This window comes from Pongo abelii, chromosome 5 (assembly GCF_028885655.2).
Source record: "Pongo abelii isolate AG06213 chromosome 5, NHGRI_mPonAbe1-v2.0_pri, whole genome shotgun sequence".
Classification (NCBI taxonomy): Eukaryota; Metazoa; Chordata; class Mammalia; order Primates; family Hominidae; genus Pongo; species Pongo abelii.
Genome location: NC_071990.2, coordinates 145761894 through 145782952, shown reverse-complemented (window position 1 = coordinate 145782952; position 21059 = coordinate 145761894). Strand labels below are relative to the sequence as shown.

Here is a 21059-nt window from a genome sequence, read left to right as displayed (position 1 = left end):
GCCTCCTGGGCTCAAGTTATCCTCCCACCTCGGCCTCCCGAGTAGCTGGGACTACAGGTGCACGCCACCACACCTGGCTAATTTTTGTATTTTTTGTAGAGATAGGATTTTGCCATGTTGCCCAGGCTGGTCTCAAATCCCTGGGCTCAAGTGATCCAACTACTTCGGCCTCCCAAAGTGCTGGAATTACACGCATGACCAGCTGCACCCAGCCACACTGTTTATTTTAAAATGTTTAATGAAGTTATTATTGAAAATAGTCACTCTGTGGTGTGACCAAATAGTATGTCTTATTCATTCTATTTTTTTTTTTGGTACCCATAATAAAGATTGTCACTTATGCTTTCCCTTCAATCTTTCTGCCACTGACTGACCCCACTCCTTCCCCATGTGGCCCTGCATGGTGTAGTGTGACTCCTGTGTCTAGGGATCTGCGACATAAAAATTGCTTCCTTCATGACAGTCATTTTTGTGTCGTGTCCTACTGTTCCTGATTAAAATAAATCCATAGTACATTTTAAAACACATGCCCTGAATAAGGATTAATATGTGTACAACACACAAAATGAATTATGAATACTCAATGGATTTCGGGGTAGTTCACTTATTCAGCAGGTATTTGTTGAGTGCATGTAATGTACTGGAGACACTCTGCTGGACGAAGTTTTCATTTCAGTTCTGTAAGGACCCACTGCTGACCCTTGACTGGTGTGGCTAATGAGACAGTTCTGGCCCTGGCTGGCTTACATTCCACAGTCACAGGTTGTCACTGCCCAGTGCAGCCTGTTCACACTGGGACATCCACTTTTTGCTTCAGAGCTCTTAATATTGAGTTTGGCCTTTGCCAAATACTAATCTACAACCTGGGATTCTGCCTCAATGTTATTTTCTTCTAAAATGATATAGTAACAACAAAAGAATCATTCTTCTCTGCCAGGCAGTCTGATAAATGGTTCAGAGGCATCAAAATCTATTTTGATGAAAATGAAACATAGGCCGGGTTGGTTCGCAATCACCCTTTATCCGGTAGCAGAGTAATGAGGAGATGCAAGGCACCTGGGATTATGTTCTCTGCGTCTTACACACTATCTTTGAACTAAACAGACTTATTAAAACATGGAGCATTACCATTTATCCCACTTGAACAATTAACATATGGGTGAGGTTCATAGCATACATTGAATTTGTTCTTTAGCTAGCTGCAATTGTATTTGAAAGTAAAATGAAAAACAAGCAAAATAATTAAGGCTTCCAAATTCCAACTTCCTACTGAGGACCAAGAATGCTACTTGTTAAGGATCTCTCAAATTGGACATGACTTCTGCGTTTTAAAGTTGATGGCTAATCCAGATATCTATTATCCTTCAACTTCATAGCCAGATTTGGAGTTGGAAAATAAACTGAAACAAACAAAGAAGATGCAGTGCGATAAAGCTTCTATTGATACAATGAAAATAATGTCTCGTGCAAGTTGTATCAGTGATTCAGGATTATTTTCCATGGCAGGTTTATCATTAATGATTAAAAGAGAAAAAAGAAAGTCAATTTACTGGCTGACATAGATACAGCCTGAATCTGCTTCCAAACACAGTAACTGTGGAGCAAATTATCAGAATTCTATAGTCAGAATAAGGCAGACAGAATTTAACAAAAAATTTGCCTCAACTTAACCAGTAGGTGTCACTGCGTAAATACATTGGTAGCAGCTTTTCTACAGAGATCTATGTAAAAGCCCAATAGAAAATAATCAAACAATTTTGAATAACTTACAACTAGTTCAAACCCACAGAGAATGTTTATAAATCCGCACTGTTAATTTATAATTCAAAGGACTGACTTAAGTTCTTTTTGTTAAGATAATTATTAGAAAATCATTATAAGCTTAGTGGCAGTATACAAATTTAATAATTCAAATTTAATTCAAACTAATTTAAATTTAATTCAAACTAAGTTAACGATTCAAATTTAACTTCAATATATTCGCTATGTTTTAAGAACTTTTGAAAATATATAAAGAATCTAATATAACAAATCTGCTTTTCAAGGAAAAAGTCCTGGGCTTTTAAGGAGGAAGAGAAAGACTGAGCTCAGTCTAACTGGCTATTAACAGAGTTAAACAATTTTTCCCCCAAAATATTTTCTACCAATTCAACATGCCCCCCATTCCAAGCCTATAAAGACAGACCAAGATTCTCTACATTAGTAGACACAGATACTTCCAAATATAACACTCGTCAGGTTCCTTCTGTTGCAAATCCTTCAGGGCATCCTGGGCATCATACTTCACAGGGCCCCCAGATGGCTCCCAGGTGGCTTACCCCACCTGTATCTGTCTCCCTCTCCCCCTTGCCCCTCCCTCATCCCTGCTTCTCTTCTTTCACTTCTCAACTAAAGCTGGCTCTCTGAGGAAGAGTCAGGCCTTCCCAAACCACTCCTTTAGCACCTTGGGCATAATTCATATTTTTTCATTACAAGTGTGGCTTATTAAAATCTCTGTCTCTTGCTATCTGAGCTCACTGAGACAGAGGCCGGGTTATTTATCTGCACATCCCAAGTATCTAATAGTGAGTGGCTCAGAGCCTGTTCTCAGTTGCTGGCAGGATGTTTATTTCCAAAATTTGTAGACACTGTTTTTCTCTTTCCTTTTTGAACAATTCAATTCTAAAGCCATTACGTGAGCGTAAGCAATGTATAGATCTGCATTGGGGAGGCAGGAATTCAGGGAGTTACAAACATGGACGGGGAGACAAAATAAAACAAAGTCTATAGTGTTGGATCAGAATTGGAGGTATATATAAACTCCTTGATATACATAAAGATATATGAATAAACATAGATATATATTTATATAGATAAATATACAAATAGATAAATATGCACACACACACACACGCGCACACACACACACACACACACTCCTTAATTCTGTCTACCCAGAGGGCCTGGGAGTAGCAACACCTCAAAAGCAATGAGCACACCTAGCACTGAGACCTTGGTTTCTAGATATCATTCTCCACTAAAAGGAACCAAGGATCTTTGGAAAATGGCTGATTCTAGTACTGGGTCAGGAAAGCACAAGGTAAATCTGGACTGTCTTGGAGTAAGAAGTAAGGAAGTGCTAAAGAATAATGCAGACAGGTCAAAAGTCAGCTTGAATGGGCTGTCACTGGCCCAATCTGAGACACCCTGAGCATCAAAATGAATGAATGGATTGTAACCATTAATTAAAATAGGGCATCATGGGTACGTAAGTACATAACTTATAATTCCATAAATAATTGAATAAAATGAAAATTTGATAAGGCACGGGATATTACACAGCTTCAAAGCACTTCCCTCTAAAACAGGTACTAATCACAAAGGGAAAACAGTAACTTTATAGAGGAGAAGCCTGGCAGAGAAGCAGGCCACACGGAAATCATGCCGCCTGAGAGGCTGCCGTGAGAACACGGCATGGCTTCTGTGGAAGTCCTGCTAAATAAACAGAGCCTGGATCTCATCAGGAGGAAACACCAGAAAACCTAGACTGACAAAGGGACATTCTACAAACCGGCTGGCTTGTCAACAGAAGTGTCAAGATCATGAAAGTCAGCAGAGGCTGAGGAGCTGATCCACACGGAAGAAGCCGAAGGAGACAGGACAAGTAAATGCAACGCATCATTCTGAAGAGGAGCCTTTTGCTATAAAGAACATTCTTGCGACAAGTGGTGACCGAATGCGGACCGAGGATTAGATGGTATTAAATCATCAATGTTAATTTCCTGATTTTAATAGTAGTACTTGGGCATCCACTCGGTATTTTACTTTTAAATGATTCAAGAGAGGAAAAGAAGTTATTTGCATTGTACTTGCAACTTTTAAAAATTCTTAGATGGCTCTCATTAAACAAACAATTTTAAAGGAAGAAGAAGAAAAAAAAACTTGACCACGCTGTATTTAAAAATTCTAAGCCGAACCCAAGTTGGAGTGCATTTTACATCTAGGATGATACAGTCTCCGCCTTCTAGGAGTTAATAGAAGGGTTGTGTGCACAAAATTAACATTGGCGGGGGGAAAAAAAAGGGAGAGAGAGAGGGGGGAAAAAAAGAGATGCATTTTTTACTTTTTTGCATAGGCAGTTTTAAAAATACCCTCCAGGTCACAGCCCTCCCCCTCCCGGCCGCCTCCCGCCCCGCAACTGGGAAGGTGAGCGGAGCTCTGAGGACCGCCGCCTGCGCGGTCTCTTGGTGGGAAGTAGGACTTTGCATGTGAGCGTTGCGCTTCTCCCAGCCAGAAGTCGGAATTCTAATGTCCAAGGCGTGGTGTGTTCCGTGAGATTCGTATTTTTAAAAAATAAAATAATTTAAGAGAAAAACGGGAAGCTACCAGGAGTGGGGTTCGAACCCACGCGGACATATGTCCATTGGATCTTAAGTCCAACGCCTTAACCACTCGGCCATCCTGGTACCGACGTTGAACGTTGTTTTCGCTCTGCTTACAAGGCGTCCTCTACCTCCTCCTGCCCGCACCCTCCTTCCAGAACGCAGAGAATTTTCGCTGCCACTCTCTCGGTTCTCCCAGCCCGGGCTGGGGCGGCCGCCACGCCGGTACCTCGGTTTCTCGCCGCCGCGGCTCACTGTTGCCCCCGGCCCGCTGAGGCAGTGAAGACAACTGCAGCGGAGCGGCGTGCTCTCCGCTGGGGCGGCGGCTGCGGCAGCGGCGCTCGCGGGCCTTTGGCTGGGGCCAGACTCCGGGCCCTCTAGCTTTCAGTTTCGAGGTCCGCGGGCGCCGCAAACACACACCAGCAAACTTCTGGGTTCCTGGGAGCGCGTTCTGGAGGCGCCTGGTTGGTGGTGCAGGGACGCGGCCCACAGGGCGGCGTTTAGTTTGTGTTGTTCTAAGCAGAGTAGGTTTCAAGGAATGAGGTGCACGGGCAGCAGCAGAGTTCCTGGACCCTCTGCCCCTAGGGGCCGCTTTTCTTCTTCGCACGTGCCACAAGTCACACGGGAGGGAGGCTTTGTAGAAATGCGCGTGTCGCCTGTGCCACGCCACATGCAGGGGAGCGTGGCAAAGTCTCCCTTCCTGGTGGCTGAAGGCACCATCGCCACTGCACAGCCTTGGATGCAGTGCGGTGGCCTCCTCTTTGCCCCCGCTGCCCTACAATGCAATGAGATATTTCTGTTCCCCTTTCTTGTTTTGCAATGCTCTCCTTCCTTTCTGTGCGCATGAGATTCAGTTTGTCCTGTTATCCCTTTTCCCAGCACTTCCACTCCATTCCCCACTACCCAGGACCTCATATCTACCACAGAACCCAGAGCCCAGGCTCTGTGTTGTGGAGTGGTAGGGGCCTGTGGCTGAGCTGGGATCTGGCAGCCACACGACTGTCCGGCCACGCCCTTGTTCATATGGTGCAGGCGGCGACTTCTTCATCAAGAACTTCTATCAGCCTGGAGACTGCACACACTAACCTCACTGTGCAAGACCTCACCAATGGCTCTCCTACTGGGTCACATTGTAAGAACTGTCTTGCCTCTTCCTGGAACTCCTGCGATGCCTGGGAACACAGGCTGTCACGAGCCTGCTGCCCTGGTTCCCGGAGTTTCCGCCAACTCTTAGAAAACTGCCCCTGCGAGAGGGCCTCAGGATAGTAACCGGGAGAATCACCCCCTTCACACTTTGCCACACAGCATTGTAAGCTGTCAGAGGCCTGCGCCTATGTCCTGACCTCAATAGCACCCCTCCTTCTAAGCGCCAGGCCCGGCCCTCCGAAGTACACAACAGGAGCTCAGGCAAGAGCAGTTCCTCAGGCCTTGCCCTGCGGTGCTGAGAGAAGAAAGGGAACTTAGACTCTGCCAGGGTCAAGAGGCAGCCACGTGGTGATGACATGGGGTCACCAGAGTGCCACCTGCCACCCGCCATCTCCATTGTGTGGCGCCAAATTGTCAGAGGCCACAGTCTTGATAAAAATGGCTTTCAAGGCACTGAAATAATAATAACATGGATTGAGAACATGTCACTATGTGACAAGCATTGCTCTAAGCTCTTTACATATATCTTGTCATTTAATTTTCAGCTGGGCGTGGTGTTGCGTTCCTGTAGTCCCAGCTACTCGGGAGGCTGAGGCCAGGGGATTGCTTGAGCTTGGGAGTTCAAGGCTGTGTGTGTCATAATTGTGCCTGTAAATAGCCACCACTGCACTCCAGCCTGGGCAACATAGTGAGATTCCATTTCTAAAATAAATGAATAAAAATTTCTTAACAACCCTGTAAAGTAGGTGTGTGAGGGACACATTCAAACCACAGTACTATTTGAATGATATTTTTCTTAACCCCAGACTCAGCTTCCAACAAGCCCCTAGTATAAGACAGTTTGGAGTAACACAGCCGCATCGTAGGGTATCCCTTAGAAATGCACGTTCTGAAGCCTCAAAATTGTATTAAAAATTTCTGGCTGCTGTTTAAGGATGAGCCTGGTACAAGTTAGTTTATCGTTGGTCATCTTTGGAAAAATACAACCTGCCACACAGCAAAACTCTAACAGTATCTCCCATTACTAATGTTTTTCTTCCAATGTGATTTTGACACCCCTCCCATTAATAGATGGAATGTGGGGGGAGGGGGAGGTTTGTGTTCTCATTCATTGAATCTGGAAAGGAGCTTGTGTGGAGGAGTGATACTATGTGACTTCTGAGGCTAGGTCATAAAAGTTGCTGTACCTGTACTTCACTTTGTTTTTTTGAGATACTTGATCTTGGAACTGAGCCACCATGCTGTGAGGAAGCCCAAGTAGCCACATATAGTTGTTTCAGGTGACTGCCCTCAAACAACAGGCAGTATTAACTGCTATAAATATTACTGCATGAGCCTTCAGATGATTCCAGCCCCTAGTTATCAAGTGACTCCTCCCCCACAGTCACTGATTCCTTCCAGTTAATTACCCCATATTATTATGTATGCAGCGTAGACAGTTTGTCCCCATAGTATCCTTTTCCAATTCCTGATTCACAAAATCTGTGGAAATAATAAAATAGCTATTATTTGTACCACTGTTTGTTTGTTCTTTTGTTTAAGTGAAGCAATTGATAATGAAAATTCTGAGAATGATAAACTGGGAGTGCGGTGATGAGGCACTAGGAGCACTGGAAGAGACAGGCAATCTGAGAATAAAGCCAGCACAGGGGGAAGCAGAACCCCAAGATGGAGAGAGTCCAAGGTCTGATTCCATCATTGAAGTCATTTACTCCACCCTTCCTAGAAACTGGATTCAGGGCCATGCTGCCATCTTCCAAATCTATATCATACATGGAAGTGTCTGTGTGGAAGAACAGAAGTTCCATCCCTGGATGCTTGCTGCAAGGGTGGATAGGAAAGAAAGTTCTGGCTTCTGCCTCAGGAAGCAGTCTTGAAAATGGAAGAAATCCCCCAAACATAGGAAAAGTTGCCAAACTTGCTGGCAACTACAAGGCATGACAAATACCCACTTGAGTGTTGGAACAAAATGTGAAAAGCACTGTGCCATGGCATTTGTTATAACTGACAATATTAGAGAGTAAATGTCAATATTAGGACAGATTTTGTAACATCAAAATGGCTTCACGTTCAAGAAACTGCATTTAACATACTTCTTACAGAGAAATGTTCCACGCTATTTAAACTAGTTTTCAGTGTGTATATGTGCTTAGTTAAGCCATGATATTCTTCATACATTCTGTGATGGTTTTAAAAATATGTCCATAAATGCTTTCATACTTCCGTCTTCAACAGGGGAAGACTACCTTTCCTCCCCTTGAGTGTGGGCTGAATCTAGTGACTCATTTCTAATGGACAGAATAAAATGAAAGTGGTCTGCAACCTTGGAGATGAAATCATCAAAAGGCACTGCTGCTACCACTGTGGTTGTCCCGTCTTGGACCATTCACTCTGGAGGATGCCAGCTGTGATGTCCCACATGGAGGCTCTGAACGGAAGCCTCTAGTAACCACCACGAGGACCTGAGGTCTCACATGAGTGAGCTTGGAAATGAGTCTTCCACCTCAGTCAAGCCTTCTGATGACTGTAACAAGAGGCAGCAACTTGACTGCAACCTCAGGAGAGACCCTGAGCCAGAACCACCCATCTAAGCCCTGATTTCATGATCCTCAGAAACCAAGTGAGATAATGAATATTTGTTGCTTTAGGCTGCTAAATGTTGTGCTGTTTTTACATAGCTATGAGCACTAATACGTTAATATTAATATTCTACTAATACTGTAATGCACTAATTCTAATACTATAGCACTAATACTAGGCAAAGTTAGTTTCTCTAGCACTGATGATGTGCTCACAGGCATGTATTTTGTTTCTTTACATCTATTTTATTTTATTTTATTATTTTCAGAGTTGTTTATATATATTTTATTTATTTATTTAGAGACAGAGTCTCTCTGTGTGGCCCAGGCTGGACCGCAGTGGCATGATCTCGGCTCACTGCAACCTCTGCCTCTGAGGTTCAAGCGATTCTCTTGCCTCAACCTCCTGAATAGCTGAGACTACAGGCATGCACCACCACGCCCAGCTAATTTTTGTATTTTTAGTGGAGACTGGGTTTCACCATGTTGGCAGGGCTGACCTCAAGTGATCCAACTGCCTCAGCCTCCCGAAGTGCTGGGATTACAGGCATGAGCCACCACGCATGGCCTGTTTATATATATTTTAAATTTTTCTTTCTTTTTAAAAAAAATTTTAGATTCAGAGGGTACATGTGTAAGTTTGTTACATGGATATATTACATGATACTTTGGTTAGGGCCTCTAATAAACCTGTTGCTCAAGTAGGGAACTTCGTACCTAATAGTTTTTCAACCCTTTTCCCCACTCTGTCACACCCCATTGTAATACCCCAGTGTTTATTGTTCCCATCTTTGCATCCGTGGGTTTCTACACATCTATTTTAAAAGAAAGAGTAATCCTGCTAACCTCCTTGCTAACATCCAACTTTCCTTCTTGCATTTGTTTTCAAATTCTTAAATAGATTGCCCGTACTTTCCAAGCCTACTCATTTGCTTTCTGTTTTTTTCCAGAATCCTCTGAAATGTAGCTTCTATGCTTATCTTTCTCTCTCTTAATCTTTTCAGAATGAAAACATCTTTACAGAAACAGATTCAAGTTGTAAACGTTGTATGACATCCAAACAATGTAGAAATAAAGTAAAATGTGAAACCTCTCATTCACAACCCGTATAATCAAAGTCATACTAAATTGGGGTCCCTTGTCTTTTGAAGATGCTAAACCATTTTCTGTCTCTCCTCTGCTTTTTCTCGTGCCTGCTCTTCCCTGCCTAACTCTCTTCCAAGCCCCCCATAAATCCTATCTTCCCACCACACACACAGTTGTAAAGTTAAAGGAGTAAGAATAAGCTGCACTTACAAGTGTGAGTTTACAAAACTCAGGAAGCTCCAAATTACACTCTAGAAATATCCTTCTTGCTCTGCCTGGCGTTACTCATTATACAGTAGCCCCCCATTAGCTGCAGTTTTACTTTCCTCAGTTTCAGTTACCCACAGTCAACTGCGGTTTGAAAATATTAAATGGAAAATTTCAAAAGCAAACAATTCATAAGTTTCCCATTGAGTATCATTCTGAGTAGTGTGATGAAATCTCACGCATGGAACGTGAATCATCTCTTTTCCAGTATGTCCACTCTGTCTATACTTCTCGCCTGTCAGTCACTTAGTAACCCTCCTGGTGGTCAGATCAAAGTATCATAGTGTATATCACATTCAGTACTATCTGCAGTTTTAGGCATTTGCTGGGGGTCTTGGAATGTATCCTCAAGAATAAGGGGGCCCTACTGTAATAGAAATTACAGTTTGTGTTATTAGAAATGTATTCTTTTTGGTGACAGAATTTTCTCTTTATTTACTTGTAGAATTTAAATTTTTGTCTCAAACTTTTATGAAATAGAGTATACACATATCCTACACGGTAAAGCAGGATGTAAATTTGCCTTTTCGTCCATAACAGAGGGTTTTCATTATGATAACAATAATTTTTCTGAACTATCGATAAAATAAAAGGCAGCAGTGCATAGTAATATAAATGTATTGTTTAAACTGTCAAGTCAGTAGAGCTAGTTCAAATCGTAATTCTTTCGTAGCTGTATAGACAACTTACCAATTTCCTCAAGTCTCATCTGTAAAGTGGGAATAATAATTCCTACCTGAGAGAAATATTGTGAGAATTAAGTGAAATATGCATGTAAAATATCTCCGCTGGTTGTCTGGCATTAAAACAGAACCCAGGTTTGCCACTTAAGCCAGACACAAGAAACGAGGGTTGATGGGAAGAAAAGCAGGTTTATTCAGAAAGCTGGCAAAACCGAGAAGATGGTGAACTGCCGTTCCAAAATATCATCTTAAGTCATTACAAATTTCAGGCTCTTTTTATGTTAAGGGCAAAGGGTGGAGGAGAGAGTTGAGATTAAGAGTTAACCAATGACTGAAGACACCTAGGTGGCAGCGAGGGTCTGAGGAGGTTAGGAAATTATTTGTCCTTGGTCATAATGCTTCTACAAATCTTTAACAAGGACCAACTAGACACAACCAGGTTGAACAGCTGCCACAGAGGAATGGGGGAACCAGGATAACTGGCACACTCCTAATAGACCTTCAGAGGGAAGGCACCAAGAGTAGATGCAGGGAAGACACAGAAGCTGGGCTGAAGGGGGAGGAAGCTGGGAACCCTGCATGAGGCTACCAAGCATCAGGGCTCGTTTCTGGCCCCCAGCAACTCTGGGGTAATGGGTGAGCTGAACTGGTAAGGAGCAACCTGCTTTTGTCACAGCCTCTGGAATCCCAGCAGGTAGAGACCCCTCAACCACCACGGACACCTGAGTTGGCAAGGAGAGCTGCTTAGAGAAGTGGCAGGGGCAGCCAGCTGATGCACAGCCTGGAGTGTTTGGTGAGGGAGCATCTGTAGTGGAGCACAGCCAGGGATAGCCATCTCTCTAGGCTCCACTAGCTCCCACAGGAGACTTAAGTCCTAGTGGAACTGTCAGACTTGAACTCTGCAGGGTGGTCTTGCCCATTAGACTGGACTGGTCTGACCTGAGTAGTCCTTGGTCTTCTGGTCCCTTCTGGAACCCCAACCTGGCAATGTCTGCTTGCAGGGCAGCCTCGGGTGCCCTGGGGGCCCACACTATAGCTTTTGCACTGGTGGACCATGCCTGACTAGTGGAGAGCTGCAGTGCGGTGGTCTCCATGGCCACATATCAGTCTACCCACTCCTTCCCTGCACCGTAGCTTCCCCTGGGCCCATGGCCACCCCCCACATTGCTTTGTCAGCATGTATGTGCATGAGCAGATTTTGCTATCCTTGCCCCACCATGAGGCACCATGCACCCTGCATGCACCCTGCTTCACCACTGCTGCTGGCAGAAGTGCATTTGACTCTACCAGCCTCCCTCCCCCACCATACTGCCATTGCAGTCAGAGCCTTGGTGGGCATAGAGCCCACTAGCCCTGTCCCTGCCAATGCCCTGCCCCTGCATCAACACTGCCAGTAGAGTGAAAGTAGGCACAGAGAACAGAAGACCCTCCCCAGCCATCCCCACTTGCATGAACGTGCACAGATGGCACACTCAGACCTGCATTGATCAGCACCCCAACTCCATGCTAACACCACCACCAGCACAACTGCATGTACAGTTGCCAGTGGGACCCTCCTCCTCCTCAAGCCGTGCTGCCTCCACTGCAGCTGTGAATGCCCACAGGGAGGCAGGCACCCTGGCATCCACTAGCACCCTGCTGCAGCCAAGAAGCATGCACCTCACCATGCTGCCACTGCTGCTGGCATGTGAGAATGAGGACAATCCTGCTGTCACCACACCAAAAACACTTTGGTTGACACCACCAATTGGAGTGTAGTGACCAGCCACCTGGGAGCATATCAGCCCCCCAGCACAGTGGATTCCTAGCCTCGAGGAGACAGAGAACTAAGTTGAGGCTGATACAAGTCCCCTAGAGTTAGAGCATATAGTCCAGGGGTTGGAAGCTGAGCTTCGGCCCCCTAAAATCTTCCAGAAATGAAGCCAGTTGGCTGAACCCACCTTCCTCCACAATAAAATCGTTAAGAGCATCAAATAGGATAAAAGGAAAAAAGCCCATCCAAAGAACAGCAGCTTCAAAAATTGAAGGAACATTAGCCTAGCAAGATGAGAAAGAACCAGTGACAACTCAAAAAGCCAGACTGCTTTCATTCCTCTAAACAACCTCACTACATTGCCAGGAAGGGCTCTGAACAAGGCTGAGATGGCTGAAATGACAGAAATCGATTTCAGAATACAGATAGGAATGAAGATCATTGAGATGAAGGAGTACATTGGAAATCAATCCAAGGATACTAAGAATCATGATAAAACAATGCAGGAGCTGACAGACAAAATAGTCAGTATAGAAAACAATGTAGCCAACCTGATAAAGCTAAAAAACACACTATAATAATTTCATAATGCAATCACAAGTATTAAAAGCAGAATAGGCCAAGCTGTGGAAAGAATCTCAGAGCTCAATGAATAGCTTTCTGAAATAAGACAGTCAGACAAGAAAAGATAAAAAAGAAGGAAAAGGAATGAACAAAACCTCTGAGAAATATGGGATTATGTAAAGAGATCAAATCTATGACTTATTGGTGTCCCAGAAAGAGATGAGGAGAATGGAAGCAAGCTGGAAAACATATTTCAGGATTTCATTCATGAGAAATTCCCCAACTTACATAGAGAGGTCAATATTAAAATTCAGGAAATGAAGAGAACCCCAGTAAGATACTTCACAAGAAGATCACCTTCAAGACACATAATCATCAGATTCTCTAAGGATGAAATGAAAGAAAAAATGTTAAAGGCAGCTAGAGAGAGAGGTCAGGACACCTACAAAGGGAAGCCCATCAGACTAACAGTGAACTTCTTAGCAGAAACCCTATAAGCCATAAGAGATTGGGGGACAATATTCAAGATTCTTAAAGAAATTCCAACCAATAATTTCCTATGTGGCCAAACTAAGCTTCATAAGAAAAGGAGAAATAAGATCCTTTTCAAACAAGCAAGTGCCAAAGAATTCGTTGCCACTAGACCTGCCTTACAAGGGCTCCTGAAGGAAGCACTAAACATGGAAAGGAAAGACCATTACCAGCCACTTCAAAAACACACTGAGGTTCACAGACCAGTGACACTATAAAGCAACCGCACAAGTCTGCATAATAACCAGCTAACATAATGATGACAGAATCAAATTCACACATTTCAACACTAACCTTGAATGTAAATGGGCTAAATGCTGATTGCACAGAGTGGCAAGCTGGACAACGAAGCAATACCCAATGGTATGCTGTCTTCAAGAGACTCATCTCACATGCAATGACATACATAGGCTCAAAATAAAGGGATGGAGAAAAATCTACCAAGAAAATGGAAAACAGAGAGAAGTAGACATTGCAATCCTTATTTCAGACAAAATAGACTTTAAACCAACAACAACAAAAAAAAGAAAGAAAAAAGAAGGACATTAAATAATGGTAAAGGGTTTAATTTAACAAAAAGACCTAACCATCCTAAATACGCACCCAACACAGCAGCACCCAGATTCATAAAGCAAGTTCTTAGAGACCTTCGAAGAGACTTGGGCTCCCACACAATACTAGTGGGAGACTTTAACACCCCACTGACAATATTAGACAGATCTTTGAGACAGAAAATTAACAAAGATATTCAGGACCTAAACTCAGCACTGAATCAAATGGACCTGACAGACATCTACAGAACTTTCCACCCCAAAACAACAGAATGTACATTCTTCTCATTGCCACATGGCAGTACTTTAAAATCAACCACATGATTGAACATAAAACACTCCTCAGCAAATGCAGAATAATTGAAATCATAACAACCACAGCACCACAGCACTATAAAAATGGAATTCGAGACTAAAAAGCATGCTTAAAACCATACATTTATATGGAAATCGAATAACTTGCTGCTGAATGACTTCTTGGTAAATAATGAAATTAAGGCAAAAATCAAGAAGCTTTTTGAAACTCATAACAACACAGACACAACGTACCAGAATCTCAGGAACACAGCTAATTCAGTGTTAAGAGGGAAATTTACAGCACCAAACACTCACATCAGAAAGATCTCAATTTAACAACCTAACATTACAACGAAAAGAACTAGAGAACCAAGAGCAAACCAATCCCAAAACTTGTAGAAGACAAGAAATAACTAAAATCAGAACTGAACCAAAGGGTTCACACAAAAAACCATTAAAAGGATCAACGAATCCAGGAGTTGTTTTTTTTTTTTTTTTTTTGAAAAAAATAAAAAATAAAATGGTTAGCTTGCTAGGTAGAATAATAAAGAAGAAAAGAGAGATGATCCAAATAAACACAAGTAGAAATGACAAAGGGGAGATTACCATTGACCCCACAGAAATACATATAACCATCACAGAATATTATGAACACCTCTCTGGACTCAAACTGGAAAATCTAGAAGAAATGGACAAACTCCTGGACATATACACCCTCCCAAGACTGAACCAGGAAGAAATTGAATCCCTCAACAGACCAAAAATGAGCTCTGAAATTGAATCAGTAATAAATAGCCTACCAATCCAAAAAAGCCAAGGACCAGACAGATTCATAGCCAAATTCTATCAGATGTACCAAGAAGAGCTGGTACCATTCCTATGCAAACAATTCCAAAAAATTGAGGAGAAAGGACTCCTCCCTAACTCATTCTATGAGGCCAGCACCATCCTAATACCAAAAGCTGGCAGAGACACAACAGAAAAAGAAAACTTCAAGCCAATATCCTTGATTACCATCTATGTAAAAATCCTCAACAAAATACTGGCAACTCAAATCCAGCAGCACAGGAAAAAGCTTCTCCACTACCAACAAGTAGGCTTTATCCCTGGGATGCAAAACTGATTCAACATACACAAATCAATAAATGTGATTCATTGCATAAATAAAACTAAAGACAAAAACCACATAATTATACCATATTTGTAGAAAAGGCTTTCAATAAAATTCAACACTCCTTTATGTTAAAAACTCTCAACAAACTAGGTATTGAAAGAACATACCACAAAATATTAAGAGCCACCTGTTACAAACCCACAGCCAACATCATACTGAATGGGCAAAAGCTGGAAGCATTCTCCTTGAAAACTAGCACAAGACAAGGATGTCCTCATCTCTCACCACTGCTATTAAACATAGTATTGGAGGTTATGGCCAGAGCAATCAGGAAAGAGAAAGAAGTAGAGGACATCCAAATAAGAAGGGAGGAAGTCAAACTATACCTGTTTGCAGATAACATGATTCTATATCTAGAAAACCCCAGTCTCAGGCCAAAATCTCTTTAAACTGATTATCAACTTCAGTGAAGTCTCAGAATACAAAATCAACGTACAAAAATCACTAGCATTCCTATACACGAACAATCAAGCCGAGAGCCAAATCAGGAATGCAATCCCATTCACGATCACCACAAAAATAATAAAATGCCTAGGAATATAGCTAACCAGGAGCTGAAAGATCTCTACAATGAGAACTATGGAACACTGCTCAAAGAAATCAGGGATGACACGAACAAATGGAAAAATACTCTATGCTCATGGATAGGAAGAATCAATATCATTAAAATGGCCATACAGCCCAAAGCAATTTAAAGGTTCAATACTATTCCTATTAAATTACCAATGATATTTTCCATAGAACAAGAAAAAAGCTATTTTAAAATTCATATGGAATCAAAAAAGAGCCCAAATAGCCAAGGCAACCCTAAGCAGAAAGAACAAAGCTGAAGGTGTCACACTACCCAACTTCAAACTATCTATAGGGCTATAGTAACCAAAACCATGTGATACTTGTACAAAAACAAACATAGACCAATGGAACAGAATAGAGAGCCCAGAAATAAGGCTGCACACCTACAACTACCTGATCTTTGACAAAGCTGACAAAAACAAGCAATGGGGAAAGGATTCTGTATTCAATAAATGGTGCTGGGATAACTGGCTAGCCATATATAGAAGACTGAAACTGGACCCCTCCCTTACACCACATACAAAAATCAACTCAAGATGGATTAAAGACTTAAAGGTAAAACCCAAATCTATAAAAACTCTGGAAGATAACCTAAGCAATACCATTCTGGACATAGGAACAGGCAAAGATTTCATGATGGAGATGCCAAAAGCAATTGCAACAAAAGCAAAAATTGACAAATGGGATCTAATTAAAGAGCTTCTGCACAGCAAAAGAAACCATCAACAGAGTAAATCGATAATCTACAGAATGGGAGAAAAATTTTGCATCTGACAAAGTTCTAATATCCAGCATCTATAAAAAATTTAAACAAATTTACAAGAAAAAACAACCCCATTAAAAAGTGGGCAAAAGAACATGAACAGACACTTTTCAAAATAAGACATAACTGTGACTGCAAACATATGACAAGAAGCTCAACATCACTGATCATTAGAGAAATGCAAATCAAAATTGCAATGAGATACCATCTCACACCAGTCAGAATGGCTACTGGTAAAAAGTCAAAAAATAACAGATGTTGGTGAGGTTGCAGAGAAAAAGGAATGCTTATACACTGTTGGTGAGAATGTAAGTTAGTTCAACCATTGTGGAAAGCAGTATGCTGGTCCCTCAAAGAGCTAAAAGCAGAGCTAGTATTCAATCCAGCAATTCCATTACTGGGCATATATACCCAAAGGATTATAAATAATTCAACCATAAAGACATATGCATGCAAACGTTCACTGCAGCATTATTCACTATAGCAAAGACATGGAATCAACCTAAACACCCATCAGTGGTAGACTGGATAAAGAAAATGAAGTACACACACACCATGGAATAGTAAGCAGCCATAAAAAAGAATGAGATTATGTGTTTTGTGGGAATGTGGCTGGAGCTAGAGGCCATTATCCTTAGTAAACTAAAGCAGGAACAGAAAACCAAATACTGCATGTTCTCATTTATAAGTGGGAGCTAAATTATGAGAAATCATGAACACAAAGAAGGCAACAGTAGGTGCTGGGGTCTACTTGAGGGAGAAGGGAGGAGGGAGAGGATAAGGAAAAAATAACTAATGGGTATTAGATTTAATACCTGGGTGACAAAATAATCTGTACAACAAACCCCCATAACACGGGTTTACCTATATAACAAACCTATACATATAACCCTGAACTTAAAAGTTAAAAAAAATAATAAATATTAAACAAACCATAGTTACTTCCCCTTTAACCCCAGACTTTACTAGTTGTTTTTGCATATTGTCTCAGTGCTCTGAAATTATCCTAGCTTATGTGTAAGAATGGGCAAAGCCCTCTTAAACAAAAATGGAGTTAGTTATGTTAGCTCTTTTGCTGTTTCACTGCTACAGCATGAGGTGGGCTCTTTTGGTAGCCATTGTTGCTTGCTTATCCAACAGCCATTCCTCACCTTTCTCCCTGATAAAGGAAATCTTATTTTATTCAGACAGTGGGCAGAGACACGTTAATTTCAGGGAAGGTAGACTTATTCTCCAGCCCCAGGGAATGAACCATTATTAGTGTAAACCAGTAATTGTCATCTTATCCCTTTGGTCAATACAGTAATTCATTGGGAGACAGTTGCAGAGTGGTGTGTGATCCAGTTCTGGCCAATGAGAGATAAGAAAAAGCTGGTTGGAAGTTCTGGAAAGGATTTTCTTTTTGGATTTAAAAAACAGAGTCTTGGGAAGTAAAAGCCTTGTGCTTGCTATTCCTTCCCTTTTTCTTCCTCCCTTGAATGGGATCATGTTGTTGGAAGCAAAGCTCAGAGTCGCAAAGAAAATGAGCACTCAAACAAAAGATTTCTCAGCAAGGCAAATTTACTTCTGCAGAAGGGTGCTTTCTCGCAGTTGCCATGAGAGCACACTGAACAAAGGAGGGAAAGGGTTTTTATTCATAACGCAACTTGTCCCTACTACTGTGTCCTGTCCCTGTTGGCTGGAGTTGGACCACACAATCTAAACTGAACCCAGTTGGCTAACTTGAAAGACAGCTTTGGCGGGAAGAGCTGTTACAGTGGGAGTGGTAAATTACAGAGTGAATGGCAGATGTGGGCTCTGCAGATAAGGACTGGTGGGAGAGTTGTTTACTGGAACCAGGAGCAGGGAGGCAAAAAGGATAAGGAAGTTGGACCTTGAAAGTAGAGAATAAGGAAACTAAACAAACTAAACTTTTGAAGAGGAACTTCTATTGGATATGACAATGTGAAGATAGAAACCTTGGAACTGCGTTGGCTATGCTGTGACCACAGGGCCAGGATTGGGGGCAGGGAGGTCGCATTTCTATGGATAATGTGCTAATACCCAAAGATGTCAGATGGTAAATTAGAAAGGGATTTTGCCTTCAAAGACCTTATGGAGCTACAGCCAACCAGAAACCACTTACCTCCAGTCTTCTTGTTGTACAAGAAAATTAGCATGCTTTTAAATATAAGCCTGTGGCTCTCAAAGTGTGGTCCTCTGACCAACAGCATAAAGATTATCTGGGAACTTGTTGGAAATGCACTTTCTCTGGCCCCACCCCAATGTCCTGAATCTGCATCTCAGAGTCCAGTGATACTGAAGCATGCTCAAGTTTTAGGGTCACTGTGATCACAGTACAGTTTCTGTCAAAGGCATTCCTAGCTGAGTCTTCATACGAATATGTGCAGATCAGTGAAGGGATCTAAAGTATTCCCTAGAAGTTGCTTCCTTGACTGAGCGCCTGTTATTGGCTTTATTTCTTAATATTTATCTCTATTTTATAAGTAAGGCTATCTCCAGAGGGTGAACTTGCTGTCTTGTGTTGGGGGGTTATATATGAAATATATTTATACATATATAGATTTTGTGTGTGCAAATATATATATATATATAAAAATTGTTGTGTGAACCTTAATGCTTCCTTTTCCCAAATTGTGTTCTTGTCCTTGATAGAACCTTCACTTTCACTTTACCAGAAATCTCTCACTTCCTAGCATCATTCTAATACAATTTTATTTAAACGTTAGTTAAATGCTTCCACTTCCAGGTGAGTTTTAAATCCATTATTTAAACAGATTATGAAGAAATATGGCCATCTCATAGATCTTCAGAATATTATCACTAACTACCATTACTACTAGGACACATTTTTGCATCTAAGGGTGAGAATGGGAAGCCATCTGTGCTTATACTGAGGACTACCAAATACTTTCAATGCACTTTTCGATCCCTGTGCATGCTGTTCTTATGGATGCCAAAGAAAAGAGGTGGTGGCTGAGCAGGTGTGAAGTCAACGAATCCAGTTTGTGGTGAGGCTCTTTCAGACAGCTCTGGATCCCCTCTGATGGATACCATAAAGAGATGCAAGGTTGCTGGGGACATGGGACGAGGGCAGAGGGGATAGAAACCTTGTATTGCTCTGTGCGTCCTATCTCCCAGCTATCCAGGACCCAACTCTAGAGAAAGCTAAATGAGAATTTTGCCAAAGACTCCTCGTTTGCTTTTACTAGGACTCTCCTCCTTCCTGCCCCCATTATCCCCTCATGTTTTATTTTCGAATTTTGTAAAAGATAAATGTTGTTTTATGGAGCAACATCTCAACATCACTTTACTGTGAGAAGCACTTTACATATATTATCTTATTTCATTTATTTTATCTAATTTCCCCCATTTCAATTTTACTTGTTTATTCTTTAAGTATTCTGCCTCTATTTTGTTTTTCCTACTTTGTCTTTATTTATATTTCCATTAAAAATAATACTTTCACATCCTTTTGAAATTATATTCCTAGTTCAGCCTAGAATTTTTGTTTTTAATCCATATTTATATTTTTCATAAAAGACTAATGAATCCAGCTTTTTTTCCCACCCCACCCGCTCCCCTCTCCACCTTGGCACCGCTCAGGCTGCACCGCGCTTGCTGCGAGCTTCAGGCTCCTGCTAAGTTAGCGCTGCATCGTCTCCCTTCAGCCGCCATCATGATTATCTACCGGGACCTCATCAGCCACGATGAGATGTTTTCCGACATCTACAAGATCTGGGAGATCGTGGACGGGCTGTACCTGGAGGTGGAGGGGAAGATGGTCGGTAGGATAGAGGGTAACATTGATGACTCACTCATTGGTGGTAATGCCTCTGCTGAATGCCCCTAGGGCGAAGGTACAGATAGCACAGTAATCACTGGTGTTGATGTTGTCATGAACCATCACCTGCAGGAAACAAGTTTCACAAAAGAAGCCTACAAGAAGTCCATCAAAGATTACATGAAATCAATCAAAGCCAAACTTGAAGAACAGAGACCAGAAACAGTAAAACCTTTTATGACAGGGGCTGCAAAACAAATCAAGGACATCCTTGCTAATTTCAAAAACTACCAGTACTTTAATTGTGAAAACATGAATCCAGATGGCATGGTTGCTCTATTGGACTACGGTGAAGATGGTGTGACCCTATATATGATTTTCTTTAAGGATGGTTTAGAAATGGAAAAATGTTAACAAATTTGGCAATTACTTTGGATCTATCACCTGTCATTGTAACTGGCTTCTGCTTGTCATCCACACAACACCAGGACTTAAGACAAATGGGACTGATGTCATCTTGAGCTCTTCATTTATTTTGACCATGATTTATTTGGAGTGGAGGCATTGTTTTTAAGAAGAACATATTATGTAGGTTGTCGAAAAATAAAATGCATTTAAACTAAAAAAAAACTAATGAATCCAATTTATATTTTTATTCTATTTTATATTTTATACCTTTTTATTTCCTTGATCATCAGTCTAATTATTTTATCTTATAATCATTACATTCATATTTAATCTTGTATTTTAATTTCAATATTTGTTTTTTTTAAATTTTCTCTCTTTTTTGTATAATTTTACTTTAAATTTTTCTTTTTTCTTTCTTTTTTTTTTTTTTGAGACAGAATTTTGCTCTGTCACTCAAGCTGGAGTGCAGTGGTGTGATCTCGGCTCACTGTAACCTCCATCTCCTGGGTTCAAGCAATTCTCCTGCCTCAGCCTCTCAA

At 41.6% G+C, this 21059-nt stretch overlaps 1 non-coding gene and 1 pseudogene across 1 annotated transcript; one reads left to right on the top strand and one right to left on the bottom strand.

Moving 5' to 3' along the window:
* Positions 1-4362: 4362 nt before the first annotated feature.
* TRNAL-UAA (transfer RNA leucine (anticodon UAA)) lies at positions 4363-4445 on the bottom strand. Its single transcript has one exon. It is a non-coding gene; the product is annotated as a tRNA-Leu (tRNA).
* A 15523-nt stretch (positions 4446-19968) lies between these two features.
* On the top strand, positions 19969-20742 carry LOC100446464 (translationally-controlled tumor protein-like; annotated as a pseudogene).
* Positions 20743-21059: the final 317 nt, after the last annotated feature.